The sequence below is a fragment of the Morone saxatilis genome, unplaced genomic scaffold (assembly GCF_004916995.1).
Source record: "Morone saxatilis isolate NCDOM2014 unplaced genomic scaffold, NCSU_SB_2.0 Contig5, whole genome shotgun sequence".
NCBI classification, from domain to species: domain Eukaryota; kingdom Metazoa; phylum Chordata; class Actinopteri; family Moronidae; genus Morone; species Morone saxatilis.
Window position 1 is genome coordinate 20,903,939 of NW_023340095.1, and position 14,679 is coordinate 20,918,617.

Consider the following 14,679-nt stretch of genomic DNA (forward strand, 5'->3'; position numbering starts at 1 on the left):
ACCAGGAGCTCCCTGCTAACATAAATCTCTCAGAGAAATATGCAGCCACTGGAAAACACTCATTTACATCGCCGGCAGGTTACCTTTTTGATACAAAAACAAATTGCAACACAGAAGAAAGACAATCCGTGAGACAAAGAGAAAAAGAGTGGGACAGCGAGAGTACACCTGAAGTTAAGCACAGTGTAACCGCTACAAATTGGCTGTCTCCGACCAACAGAGCCGTGTTTTATGTGTTGTTTATCCCTCTCCCCGCGGAATACAAGCGGCCCTCTGTCATTTGTGCCACCTTAATAACTAGGAGCACATCTTCAGCAAAGTCAGACACGTGGGAGCACGGCCGCCGTCACCGCAGGTTTGTAAATCGCCAAGGGTGTCTGGGCATCATGCCAGCAGGGGCACGCTGTAGAAGCAGCAAGGGGCATTGAGGGTGGCTGTGGCAGGTTAGATGCAGGACAGTAAGATGAGTTTTTGAGCAATGAACTAGAGCTAAGAAAGAAGGCCATAAGACAAACAGGTTCTTACTTCCACAACTGTTCACATGCACTATGGTATTCTTTTGGTCTGGGGCTGTTTTCCAAGGCTGGGGCTAATAGGTCCCTTAATTCCTAATGAGGGAAATGTTCCTGTTTCTAAATAGTTATATTTCATACAATAATCTGATTCCAAATATGTGGCAACAGTCTGAGAAGTCCCTTTCCTGTTTCAACATGAGAATATCTCCTGTGCACAAAGCCAGCTCCATAAACAAATGTTTTTCCCAGTTTAGTGCGAATATAGCACGCACAGAGCCCTGACCTCAGCCCCATCTAACACCTGGAAAGCCGACTGCGATCGCCCAGCGTCAGTGTTGGACCTCGCTAATGCTCTTGTGGCTGAATCGGAGCAAATCCCTGCAGCCAGGTTCCAAAATAAAAGTCTTTCCAGAAGAGTGTGATATGCAAGTGTCCATATACTTTTGGCCATGTAATTAATATATTTTAATACATTAACAAACTTAAATGTTTTCTTCAAATATATAATTATGAGAATTGTCAAACCCTACTAAAATAGCAAAAAATAAATGAAGAAAGACAAGCAAATAAAATAAACAGAACATTTCTAATATTTTCATGCAACTCAACTGCAGCGTTGCTACTTTCCGATATATAGGAGAGCTCAGGGCAGCCAAGGGCCCTTCCACACATAAACAAAGAGAGACATCTGCATGTAATAACACCCTTTGAGTTGTGCCAGTCTGCTGTCTGAGCCCTTGACCCTCAGACAAAGTCTCCAGCCTTCAAAACTTTCAGTACCCAATCCGTGTCTGCAACATGAAAGTTGCTTCTGAACAGTGTTTGAGAGAGCTGTGAGAACAGTATTTCTCTCCTGTTGTCTTCTCGCTGCTCCCCGAGGGCGTCATAATTCACTGGAGCTGAAATGAGAAGCGAAACCAAGAGCCCCACAGAAAATGAGAGAGCAGCATGTGTCTAAATAACACACACACACCTGCCTGTCTGACCCCACAGTAATTGCTAGTGCTGTTGCAATGACGTGATGTAAGTATTCATTTATCTACCTTCATCATACAACCCCTACCTTCCTCCAGCCAGCTGTTTATGAACAGACCAAACTGCTGCAGTGTTGTTGGCAAATGAGTTAAATAAAGCCTTCTGGGTTAGATGTAAATTGGATTTATTGCACAGAGGAGGAGAAACAAGGTCAGACCTCTGGACCGACACTGAATTGCTTACAGAGTAAGAGACACATTAGAATGACAGGGGACAGACGATTGCTACAGTGGAAACTGTCCCTCGCAGTTTTTTTTTTTTTAGCCCTGAATGCATTTAAGATATGGACCTAAATATAAGACAACCTCCTTTGTGTAACTGTTTTTGGATTACATTGCAGCTGCACTAATCAATAGTTTTACACTAACGATGGACCACATTAATTTTATGTGAACAGGCTCCCTCGTAGTGACAAACCCATCGAGAATTATCATAGACTCTGCAACGATATGGAGCTTTTTAGCTCAGTGTTTTGCTTTGTGTCTGCTGGATGGAAGCTAACACATTCCCCGTAACTTAGTAAAGTGGTAAAAAAACATGAATGCAGCTTTCAATAAAGCAAGCTCTTATTACCATAATTACAATTTTCCCAAAGCACTGCCTTCTGCAGATGGGTCAGGCCTTATATAGAGATATGGTAGCAAAATGCTAGTTAGTAGGGTTTGTCACATTAACTGTGGAACATTTGGAATGGAGTCCCATTTCATCTTTGAGAGCTTTTCATCTCGAAAGGACAAGGTTGATGTTCAGTCTAGTGTTCAGATTCTTTCAACATGCTTATTTTCCGCCATGTGATTAATCCTTGAGGGGTTTTTTTAAACATAAAACACACCTTCACTTGTTTCCACATCTGAGGTCACCTGAGCCCTCTCCAATCACTGAATGAAGGCTGTGTAAAACATCCCTTCCTTTACAGCCACAGATTAGTCCTCCTGTTGCATGGTGTTGAAAAGAACAAATGTAAAAATAAAAGTGTTCATTTTAAGTACTACTCAAAATGAATTTACAAATTATAGTTAAATGTTCTCAACACACCCTGGGCTGTTTCCAGATGTTGTTTTTAAAACATTAATACATTTGTCATTTTTAGAATCACCATACGTTCAGGACTGCTATTGGGACCTCAGCCATAGTTTAAAAAAGGGCTTGACTAAAGCTGCTATCGTGGTGGGTGATGAATGGGGCTGCTGGCCAAGACTAGCAAAAGCAATCTGCTGTGAGCGGGGGCAGACATTTACTCTGCCATCAAACATCCAGCAGCTGATTTACACAAAGCTAGAAAGTGCTCCACTTTCTTCCTCTTGAAACTACCTGGTCCTTTAGCATTCTGTAAACAGAAATATGACAACGGGCCCACACATTTATTCCACTGAGGTCCCGCGAAGAAGCTGGACAGGTGAGGGAAAAAAATGACAAGGTAATGTTACCTTCTGTGGCTGAATGAATACACAAAGGAATGTGTGCGTGTCTGGAGCTCATTCATCATGTCTATACTAAGTCTTACAACAGCATTGCATAGTTTGTGTGCTTTGAGTTCCTTTGCACTGCTATCGACATGCGACGGGAGGGGCAGGGTGTCAAGTCAGAGTGTTTGAAGGTGGTGGGCAGGGACGCCAGGTGTAGAGGTCACTGAAGAGGCAGAAGAAGAGGCTTTAACTGCAGGATGCGGTGCTCACACAATGCCCCATAGCAGCCCAACAGTGGCTTCTTTCAGCTGCAGTATTATGGGGGGGAGCAGTGGAGTGAAGGGGATGGGGAGGGAAAGTGTGGTGAAGTGCGAAAAAAAACCCAGGCAGAGAGCAAGATCCTCAAAAGAAGCTCTAATGGACCTTAAGATCCAGGTGGGGGACATGAAAGAGGAACAGGCACCGCGGTGAAGCTTTGAGGTCATTTCTTTATACAAAAGTAAGAAATAAGGCGTGCGCATGTGTGTATGTGGTTTTATGTGCAAGAAGCAGACTATGCATATAATGCAATACTGTAGGTGATGTTAATAAGGCACACACTGTAAGCTTCCCATCATCCAAACCCTGCTGGCCACAAACACTCCCTGTTTCTGGAGTGTTTCTTGCTGGGTGAGACGGTGGAACGAGGAAGCACGGCTGGCTACTTATCTCTATCATACAGACGTTTGGCCTCTGGTCTTCTATCACTTCACTTCCTTGTTAACAGGCTGCACGGTAACCGCGGCGCCACGTGACTCTCCCCACGCCGCTTGGGAAAGGCCACCACTGCTTGTTTGATGTTTCAGAATAAGAGGCGAGCAGCAGACAGGGACGCTGAGACAAATGTTTTTTCATTAATCAGCCGGATAGCGAGGATTGATTTTAGGAGGCACACAGGTGAATCTCATTTCCTTCTTGGCTTAATCCAACATTTCAATTTACTCCAGCTTTCATCCACCAAGTTGAAAAAGTAATAGATTTTTGTACAATAAATAATTCAGATGATTGTGATTAAACTTGTGCTAGTGAAGCGCTGTGTTGGTCCGGGGGCCGGCGTGGTTCTTAACACTCCGATGGTGACGGCGGGGCCCTGAGATTCGGCTGTCTCTGTTTCTGCCAGGACATTAATCACTGTCACACTCCTCTCTTTCTCTGTCTGCCGGTATGAAACAGACCCTCCTGCCCCTGTCGAGAGCCACGTCGATTGTCATAGTAACCAAAGCCAAGCGCGAAGCAAACTCAGCAGTGCTGTAGAGGTAGTGGGGCACGAAAAATGCATTTATGATTGAATATTTTAAGCTTGGGCGGGGGGGGCAAACTTATATGCATCGTACTTTTTTCCACTTTGTTGACTTAAGTGTTTGTTTCACCCCAGTTTGTCAGACTTGTCACTGGTGACCGACAGAGCAACTTTTTTATGGTGCACTGCAGCTGATTCTCATGTCAAACATCCAATGAGGACTAGGGTCATACTCTGAAGGGTCGACGCTAAGTGTTTGCTGTTACGCTCATTTCATGGACATGTGCTTCTATGTGTTGTCCATTGCGCCAGTTAGCTAATGAGCTCCTGATTAAAGCTACTCTTTCTGCACCATCCCCCTGCAAAGCCTCAACTCAAGAAATGAGCCTAAAGCTCACACGCAACATGAATCACAAATCAGCCACTTTGGTGGAGAAAAACTCCAGTCTGCCTGTTGGCTTCAGACCAAGAGATTTCTGGCAGGAGCCAAACAAAAAGGTCAAAAGACAGAGTAGAATAATTTCTTCTGAACGTCTGGCAGGTTAATCTGGAGTACAGCTAGGTGCTCATTGTTACCCAGGTCAAATAGGAAAAGCTATCAAACGCAGACACTGCACAACAGCATCGGTCTGGTTCCCTGTGAGATGTTTTGGCATCTGAGATGTGAAATAGGCCTATAGCTGCCACACAAAGGAGTGTGTTGTCTCTGTTATTGCTTCCCTTTATCGCTTATTCCTCAATTTAGAACCATGCTGTGTCTTGTGCACATATAAAAACTCTAAACGCTGATTTTCCAGAGAAAATTGACCAGAGGCATTGAAAGCCGATTGTGGGGGGAAGCATCGCTGGATTGAGAAGAATGAAGAACTGTGAATGACATATGAAAGATGATATTAGATTGAGTCAGTGTGATAGCGTGTCACCGTGAGGGTATAGAATGGATTGAATGCAGGGAACATCAGGTAACAAAGGGTTTTTCAGATTTCAGTATCGTAACTGAGGAGACATGTAATTATCCAACAGGCAGGCTTTGTGTCTTTGGGTCAGGGACAGTAATAACATATCAGCATCAGCATAAAAGATGTATAGGCTCTGGATTCTAGCAGGGAAAGATAAACTTGTTACAGAAAATGAAATAAAAAAATAATAGAAGATTAACAAAACCATTGAGAAACCATCAGAAACAAAAAAAAAAACAGCACCACCAAGGCCTGTGTGTTTGCACTGCAATGAATTTAATTTTCCAGCTGCTACATCTGTCACCGGACCCATCCATGTTGTGTTCCTCAGCAGTTCAAAGACTATTTTTGATTCATGCTCTGCTCTGCTGTTTACTGTAGGGGGGCATGTAAATGAGATGGCAGTCATAGTGTTGTGTCAGCGGCAAGACGAAATGAGGAAAAATAAACATTGGTTAGAAATTTGCTGTGAAATTTTTTACAGATTAGTTTGTCTTACAATTTTTCAGATTTTCAGGAACAGATTCCTACAGAATAATACTCGACAACAAACCAAATTCAACTAAAATCTTTGTGAAACTTTTATTGTTCTTAATTAACTCAGGTGCCAATTTTTAAGGAATGAATTGAATTTGAATCCAATATGATTAAACTGAGAAGTGCTACAACAACTGACGACATAACCAGAAGTCCATTCAGCACACATTTCAGCAAGAAGTTCAGAATCTTTGCAATGATGCAGGACAAACAAATCAAAACGCACGCACCAATCTGTATTTCCTTAAAAAATGTTGTTACATTCATAATTATCAAGATAAACGAGAGTTTTCATAATAACAAATGTTTTTAGGTCATATGGTCCAGCCTTAATTAGATCTGCAACAATTAATCGATGAGTTGTCACCTATCTAATTAATCTGCAACTATTTTGATGAATTTGATGAAAATTTAAGGTAAAATGTCCAAATTCTCTGATTTCAGCTTTTCAAATGTGAACACTTGAGATGTCTTTCTGGTTTATTTAGTCCTCTATGACAGTAAACTAAATATATTTGGGTTCTGGAAAAAACAAGACATTGGAGGACATCAGCGTGGGCTTTGGGAAACAATGATCAACATTAATTAATTGAGAAAACGATCAATGAATTAATCTGTAATAAAAATTATTGTAATGCAAATTGTTTGTCTCAGTTATGAAACAGCAAATGTATGTTGATCGGCCAAAACAGGAGCTGGGACAAATCCTATCAGGAGTCCAGGAGAACACGGAAACAACACTGATGGAAATAGAGAGTTTTCTCTCCCCAGTTACTCCCTACTCTCCAGTGAACTGAGCCATATAGCATCACATTTCCAGCCAACATCTGACAAAGGGACAACTGCTCTCATTTAGTGCTGCAAAATCATTACGCTCATACTGTAAATCACAGCCCAACATGTGGTTGTCCAATTACATGAGCTACGGGGATGGAGGGTTGTGGGTAACAGTGAGAGTGGAGACCAGCTGCCTGCTATGGCTAACTAGTGATTTCTTGGCCATTACTGCAAATATAGAAAACCCAGGCAGACACACATATGCACACATGGACACAAGAATGCAAACAAACAGGCACATTCACAAACACCAGACTGCTGACCAGCGGAGATGCATGTGCTGCGCTCTCTAATGAGCCAGTTATACGACCTATCAGAGGCAGTTAATCAAAGTCTGATACTGGAAACAAACCAATGCTATTAAAACTTTAGGTAAACACATCAGGAACTCTGATTTGCTTTAGCTAATAGCCTCCAAACCCACTGGTATTGTTGAGATGACAAACTGAATCGTGACAGCCTCTTGCAATGCCAAATAATCCCAAACACAATATAAAAATTGGTAAAACATGTTACAAAGTCACTTTTTTCCTATCAGTGTGTAAATACATAGCTAGATAAATACCACAGGAGGTGCCAATGTGTCTTAATCCAAGCCTTGTTTGGAGGGCTTACTGCAAACCTATTACTTCACTGAGCACAGACTCAAGAAATGAGTTTAGCTCTCATCCTGTGACTCCATTTGGAAGAGATACAACCATTTTACAGGGTACAGCACGGTAAAAATAAGCTTTATTCCATTAGGAGGGCTTCTTAAAGCACAATGACGCTCTTCAAAATAAAATACCTGAAACCCAGAGATCCTTGAGAGGAAAGCTGGGGATTCTAAAAAAAAGTTAAGTTTCTATGAAGGCACTTAACAACACGTGTGTACTAAAGAGTAGTTTCTATGGACTATAATTACTTGAATTTCATTTCATAAAAAGTACATTTATAGCAATGCATTCTGTTTTGTGCCAGGTTTGAGAATGTAGACAGTTTTCACTTTGCCTGTTGTTACCAATTTATCATAGCAAAATGAATCTATTATCTATTAATCTATTATCTATTAATCTGTCTCAAGGTAAGTTTTTGTCCAAATGCCTGAATGTTTATATCGTTGGGTGGCAAATTTGATGAAAAACCAGAATGAGTGGAGAAACATAACAGATACAGATGCTTCCTTACAGACCCTGAGGCATCAGAAATATGAAGATTATGTAAATCATAAATATGCTATCGCCTTTACAATCACCAGATCTCCACTCAGCTAAACAGCTATAGAATATTTTGCAACTTGCAACTTGTCTTACAGCCCTCTTCAACACCATCATCTGATCACCTACTGAGGGGCTATGTTTTGGAGGGACTGAACATCATGCTTCAAATTACCAATACTGGCTCTAGAGAGGACAGTCATGAAATGTACTACCAGGAAATATTTCTATATATATGAATACATCTCGAGGAGCCATAAAAAGTATCCTGACGGCAAACATTAGAAACTGGCATGGGATGTGCACGGTCCAGGACATAAGGCTGCAGTGAGTAATTAAAACTAAACAGAAGATGATTGGTACACAGCTACCCGGCATCAGTGATAATGGTGAGGTGAGGTGCCTGTGAAGAGCACAAAGGATACTAAAAACAGTACCCACCCCAGCCACAGCCTGTTCACCCTGCTGCCATCGGACGAGTGATTACAGAAGTATCCCTTGTCTGACTACAAGACTACAGAGCAGCTACTTCCCTCAGGCTGTGAGACTTCTTAACACTGTAAAAACTTTATGGGTGTATATGTGTGTAGGTATCAACCATACATGTATTGAATATATATGTACTGTATATATTCTTATTTTATTCTAATTAAAATAGCCTATTTGTGTATGCTCTATGAATGTAGCATAAAGGAGCAACTTTTCATTGTACAACCCTGAGTTGTAAAAATTACAAATACATTAACCTCGATACCTTGAAACCACATACTATTTCACAATATTTGAGAGGATATTGATATTATATTATACTTTTTTATATTAATAGTTAAAAATTAGAAAATTAAATAAAAATTCACAATAGATTCTCTGATGGGAGCTTCTAGTGTTTCTCAGACCTCCTGCAAGGACTTTGAAAATTCATGAGACCTCTAACATAAGAGACCTCTCCTGTGTCTTGTAAAGCAAAAACAGACAACCTGAGAGCCCATCCAGCTCGCAGAGCCAGTGGTTCAGAGTGGTATTAAAGCAGCGGAGCAGGGACAATGTTCCCACCATCCCCACAATGGGCTCAACACCCATCTTCCAACCCGGTCCTCCGGGTCACATCAAGCCTTGAATAAGCTCCCTTCCTAAAGCTTCTGGGGGTTTCAGCCATGCGTCCAGAGCATCAATGGGAATAGTGTTCCTCCCCCCACAATGGCCAAATCAACTGTGGGAGCACTTTCTCCTCCTCTTGCGCCCCTTTTATTCTTGCCCTGCTCAGACCTTGCCGGGGCTGAACAGAGGAAGGACGGGAGAGAAAAGGCACATGCCTTCACGTCCGCTTCGCACGCATACAAAGAGAAAAATCAAATTGCTCAGACATGCACGCATGCGCACATGCACGCATGAGCGCATGCTTGCACACAACACACACCTCATCTAATACCAAGAGGGATAACAATGAGAATGTGTGAAACGAAGAAAAACATGGAATAGTTTGACGCTGCAACGAAAGCACCTACAAGCTGTCCTTCAAATGACCAATAGAGGAGAAAAGCAAAGTAACTGTATATTCTCATCATGGTTTTTTGCAAGCATCTGCCACCCCTAAAAAAATACCAGGCCACCCTAGCTGCCACCTCAGTTTGAGTCAAATGAGGTCAAATTTAACACATTAAATCATATTAATTTTTGTTTAATGTTTAAAAATAACAGAAATTAACACATATCCTTTAATGGTCTATTATGGCAACATTTCAGATAAGTAATTGGCTTAGGTTCAATGCAAAACATAATTATTGATGTCTAAAGCCACCTTTAAATATTTCTAATCAATGCTTAACTTCGTGCCACAATTATGTAATGTTTTTGAGTTTCAAGCATATATTTATATATGTGATTGTTTGCCATTATATCAGCATATTTTTCTCCATGAATATTTCTTTAAATCTGCCCCTGCAGAGACATCTTCAAATTGCTTGTTCTGTCTGATGGTCCAAAACCAAAGATATTCAATTTACAGTTATATTCTGTAACACAGAGAAAAGCAGCAAATCCTCACGTGTAAGAAGAAGAAAGGTTTGACATTGTTGCATGATAAATGCTCTAAGTGATGTACTGATCTATCATATAATCTTTTTAGAACCACATTTAACACACAAAAAAATACCAGGTGGAACATGCTGCTTATTTTTCTGCTTGACAGACTGCTTGCCCTTTCATCTCTATTCCCTTTTTTTTGTAAAAGTAAGGTAATAACAACACAGGCAGAGGGGAGGGCAAACAATGACGATAACGTTCCAGAGACAAATTGAGACTGTTGAGTCGCATCAAGCATTAATTAGCAGGGTTGCAGACAGAGTGCAGAGAGCTGCAGCTGTATCAGATTTCACAGACGGTGAGGTTGTGTGTTGAGGCACCGAGAGAGAGAGAGAGAGAGAGAGAGAGAAAGGCCAGGTTACAAACAGACAGACACTGCAAGTGAAGGCCACGCAAAGTGCACTCTGCATTCAGAAACAATGAGATCCTGGGAGGCTGAGGGGACCCAGACAGACATGGTGGAATTATTCATTTCCACCCACTGGCTCAGACTGCACCATGCAGACCGCTCGCCTCCCTCTGCTGACGGCTCAAACTGTCTGGTTATCACAACTGCACATTCCCATCACCTAAGAACAAAAGACTGAACTAAAGTAGAAGTCAGATTCTTATCAGGGTGCAGTTGGAGTGAAGCAAAGTGTGTCTGTCTAGCTACAGTGAAAGTGACCACAGAACACTCACGTCAAGCTACAAAAAAGAAATTCAGCCAAAATTTGCATGTTTCTGCACAAGTCGACTGAGGAGCGGAGGAGTGATTGCATTTGAAATGAGGAGTGCTTTGGTGCAGGACCTCAATCACCTCAATCGGGCTTCGGAGAGAGCGTGTGAATGGAAAATGGCAACATTTATGTCAGCACTGTGGGACAGCATAATCACATTCAGGTGACAAGGCAGCAGAGCTTGGTATTCTGGGTATAAAGACCACAGTGAATATTGCAGCCAGGCCTGCCACCACAAGTCACATCGCCTGAAACTGTGATTTCAAATCTGGCATTATATTTACATAACAGAGAGCAACAGACAGTCCAATGTGGCTGCAGTATTCTGAATATATACAGCCACTTTAAGGAAGCATCTCTCTGTGTGTCTCTTCACTCTCCTTGAAACATCTTAACAAAAATGCGCTACTTTTGCTGTGCTCTCTGCATGCAGACAGCTTTGTTTTTCCTCAGCGTGCCCTGACCTAATTACCATGTGAATCCTGCTCAAGAAGGCCACTTTAAAAGTCTACAATCTCTCTGCTTCACTTTCACATACCAGGTTCACGAGTGTAAAAAAATGGGGGAGCAAAATCAAGATCAACGGCCTGCAGAGCACGTCTCAGCTAGGCACTCGCTGCCTCGCAGCAGTTCACTTCTTAGAGCATCCTTCCTGGGTTTTAAAGCGTGCAAATGCATCTTTGTCATGGCCGCTCTCAAGTCAGGATTCATAAAAAGAGTGTGAAGTGTTACAGCGCATACATAAACTGAGGTCTGGTTCATGAGCAGTGACAGATGTCCCGGAGTGCTTGTTTGACGTGCATGAGAAGCCAAACAGTTGAATGACAGACTAACAGCAGAAATATGCTGTAGAAGTTGTCACTTTCCGCCTTGGTTTTGGTCTGTGAAACGCTGCACTTTGAAATGACAAAACAGTCTGTCAACTCTGGGAAGACAGATTATTTTTTCCTTAAAATGTATTTTCTAGTTTGAAGATATGTGAAGGGTAGCTGTATGAAGAGAGTTACCTCAGACCAGACCGAATCATATTTGTTATCTATGTTTGTCTGTTATCTCTTTAGACAGACACAGACATCAACACTGACACACTCGTGGAGGTCAGACCATACTGAACATGGCAGTGTTTTTTTTTTTTTTCTTAGAGAGGCAATATCGGATGGAGAGGAGAGGATCAAGTTCTCCGGACATTAAACTTTCATATCCGTTTGGCCCCTCTCAAATGATGCCCCACAACAGAAATAATCCGCATGGCACAGTTTAAATATGCATCATTAAAAATTTGATGAAGAGGCTGCCCGTTCACCTACTCCACACCTACCATATTTGTTAATGAAAATGAATTATTTATGTCGACATCAGATGCCACAAAGATACAGACCTCTTGCATATAATCAAAAACACTTTCACACACTGTAACTACAAGGACATCAAGGAGAGAAATTAGAAAGCAGGGGAAAGTGAACATAGAGGTGGTCTAAGAGGAGTTGGGGTGGGGGGTGGGGGGTCCATCCAGTTTGTGTTTTGTTTCAGATCTCTTTTCTCTCTGCTGGTCTGGTTCCCCCCCACTGGGACCTGTCAAGAGCCCTCATAAGTTCATCAAAGATGAAAACCTGTTTTCCATTTGAAAAGGACTGACCCAGGATACTGAAACAGCTCTTCATATAACACAAGCGTTAATCATCCATAAGACAAGCATGCGGGCCTGACAAAACCTGTAAGAATATATGAATATCAATCAAAAGATGGGGGGAGATACAGGACTTTCACACGTGTTGATTAATGATCAAAATAAAGGCAAGAGTTGTGCCAACTTTTGAATTCCAGACGGGGAGAATTGGGTTGTTAAGATATGAGACAGGACTGAATAAAACAGGATTCTGTGTCTACGGAGAGGGATAATACTGTAGCAAACTAATATTATGAATATTTGTCTAATTGAATCAACTATATAAATATTCTCTTTCCATGGCAAATTTCAAAGAGAAGCTCAGTGCTTTAAAAAAGCTTAACTCCAACACAAATTTAATATGTAATCTGACACATTTCCCAAAACTCAAACCAGCGATGCTTACTTGCATTTGAGAGCCGTTTGAGTTTTAATGAATAATACAGTGTCCTTCATTGACACTGTTGAAGACACTGAACTACTGAAGCTCAATAAAATTACAGATGAGAAAAGAGTGCAGTTTTAAAAAAGCTTCTAAAAGCCGCAGTGGTGGTGGTTACTGGTGGTGGAAAATTGCTTTCAAGTGAATAAGTTGTTTGATTAATTTACTCAAGTGAATATGATTTTTTAAGCCTAAAAATGCCAGCTATTGACTAAATGTCTCTGAAAGCTGTTCCCCCGTGAACCGCCTGCAGATAAAAGCTTGTTCAAAAGTGCTTGACATTTAATCACCTGAAGCAAAAAAAATAAAAATAAAATAATAATCATACAGGCAACAATCCATTAAAGCAGTCAGCTCCTATATGTTTTCATTTGTCCAAGCCTGGATGAGTGCTGCACCTTTGCTCCGGCACACAGACAAGCTGCTCTGCAGAACTGTCTCTGTGCTCACTTGTGGAAAGCACAGCAGACAGTCCAGCACATGATGCAGCAAACTTCACCTGGCAAGGTGTTATCACCGCTGTACAGTGCCGCTCAACACTGCCCTCTGTCGCTCTGCAGCCACACAGCCAGCCTCCCGCTCCAACAATGCATTTCAGAACAATCAACTTAAACACATGCAGGAGGAAAATGTCCTATTTTACAGTACTGTATTTCTTTGTTCGACACCCCCACTCTGGGAGGCTTTCTGATGTACACTTATCCCTCCTTAGAATTTAAAATAAAACAGATCTGGAATGTCTGTGCGTGTGTCGGGGGAAGAAATGGAGAGGCAATTCAACCAAGTGACAAGCTCATGAATAATGACTTTCTGAGCAGATTTTCTGTGTTTTCATGCAGAATTAGTCCCACGGACGTTTGCTGGAATTTGGAAAGAATAAAAGAACGGATTTAAAAAACCTCGCAATGTGCGCAAAGGCGGCACATTACGCGCGTAAAAGCTCATTTGTTAATTGGAATTGATAAGCAATGAGGTCACTATAGGCAGTTTGAAGTCGGACGACAAAATACACTAGTGAAAGTGGAAAAAGGACAACAAGATGGTAAATTTTACGCCGCATGTTTGTGGTCCAAATTAGGTCACCACGTTGGATTATTGACAATTTGAGAAAACAATACGATTGAGACGCACACCACTTAGACAATCCATATCCCCGAAAGATCATATCAATGGAGTTTCCCCCAGAGGATTATTGTTAAAGTTCACATCTCGTGTGGATCGGGCTGTACAGGGCAGCGTGCAGCACAAAGTAAGTTTGAGACGGCGCTAATGTGGCAGGCACAGGCAGCTCCTGCAGCCCACAAATGCTCCTCTGATCCTGAGATGAAACGTGAGTGGAAAGTAAAACTGGAGCGGCATAAAGGAACTGCTAAACTGCTCTGAATAACACATGCTATGAACGGACAATCACCTCGCCCGAAACAGTCAAAGTGGGCAAAAGCGCAGAAAAGTGTTGGACATTAGGAATAAGAAAACGCCACATTGCTCGAACCCCGCTCTGATGGAAAACGGTCCAGAGAAAAACGGACCCCACAGCGAGCAGCCAACGCATTAATGATGGAGGAGGATTTTTTTTTATTCTATCTGAGCAGGTTACTCAAGCTAAAGCGGGCTATTGTGTTGATTGTGTCTCCAGTTGAAAAAATACAGCACCTCAACACATCCATGTCGCCCGTAACGGCAAATCTAAAGCTGGAAACAGGCGCACAACACACCTAAAAAGTGCTTCTGCGTCCGTCATTTCAGGTATTCTGCCAAAGAAAAGAAAGAAAAAGTGATTTTCCTTTTACCTTCGAAGATGTTTGTATTCCCCCAAGTTGGTGGCAATGCCAGCAGAGATGAGGAGAGGATCGGACTCGCACTCTGAGCAGCAGAGACAGAATAGAGACGGGTTCTAGTGTTGTGTCCTCAGCCGCCGTGTGCGTCACTCTCCGAGCGACCTGCAGCCAACAACTGCGCTCTCCCTCTCCTTGAGCGTCGGACGATACCACGGCTTGAGGAGGGAC

The 14,679-nt window shown here is 42.0% G+C and overlaps 1 protein-coding gene across 2 annotated transcripts in view; it reads right to left on the reverse strand.

The window, feature by feature from the left end:
- Positions 1-14,637, reverse strand: part of sema5ba (sema domain, seven thrombospondin repeats (type 1 and type 1-like), transmembrane domain (TM) and short cytoplasmic domain, (semaphorin) 5Ba) — a 161,264-nt gene extending 146,627 nt beyond the window's left edge. For both annotated transcript variants that reach the window (XM_035676541.1, XM_035676540.1), the window contains exon 1: positions 14,464-14,637. The gene's annotated coding sequence lies outside the window, so the exon portion shown is untranslated. The remainder of the gene's footprint in view (positions 1-14,463) is intronic.
- Between the last annotated feature and the right edge of the window lie 42 nt (positions 14,638-14,679).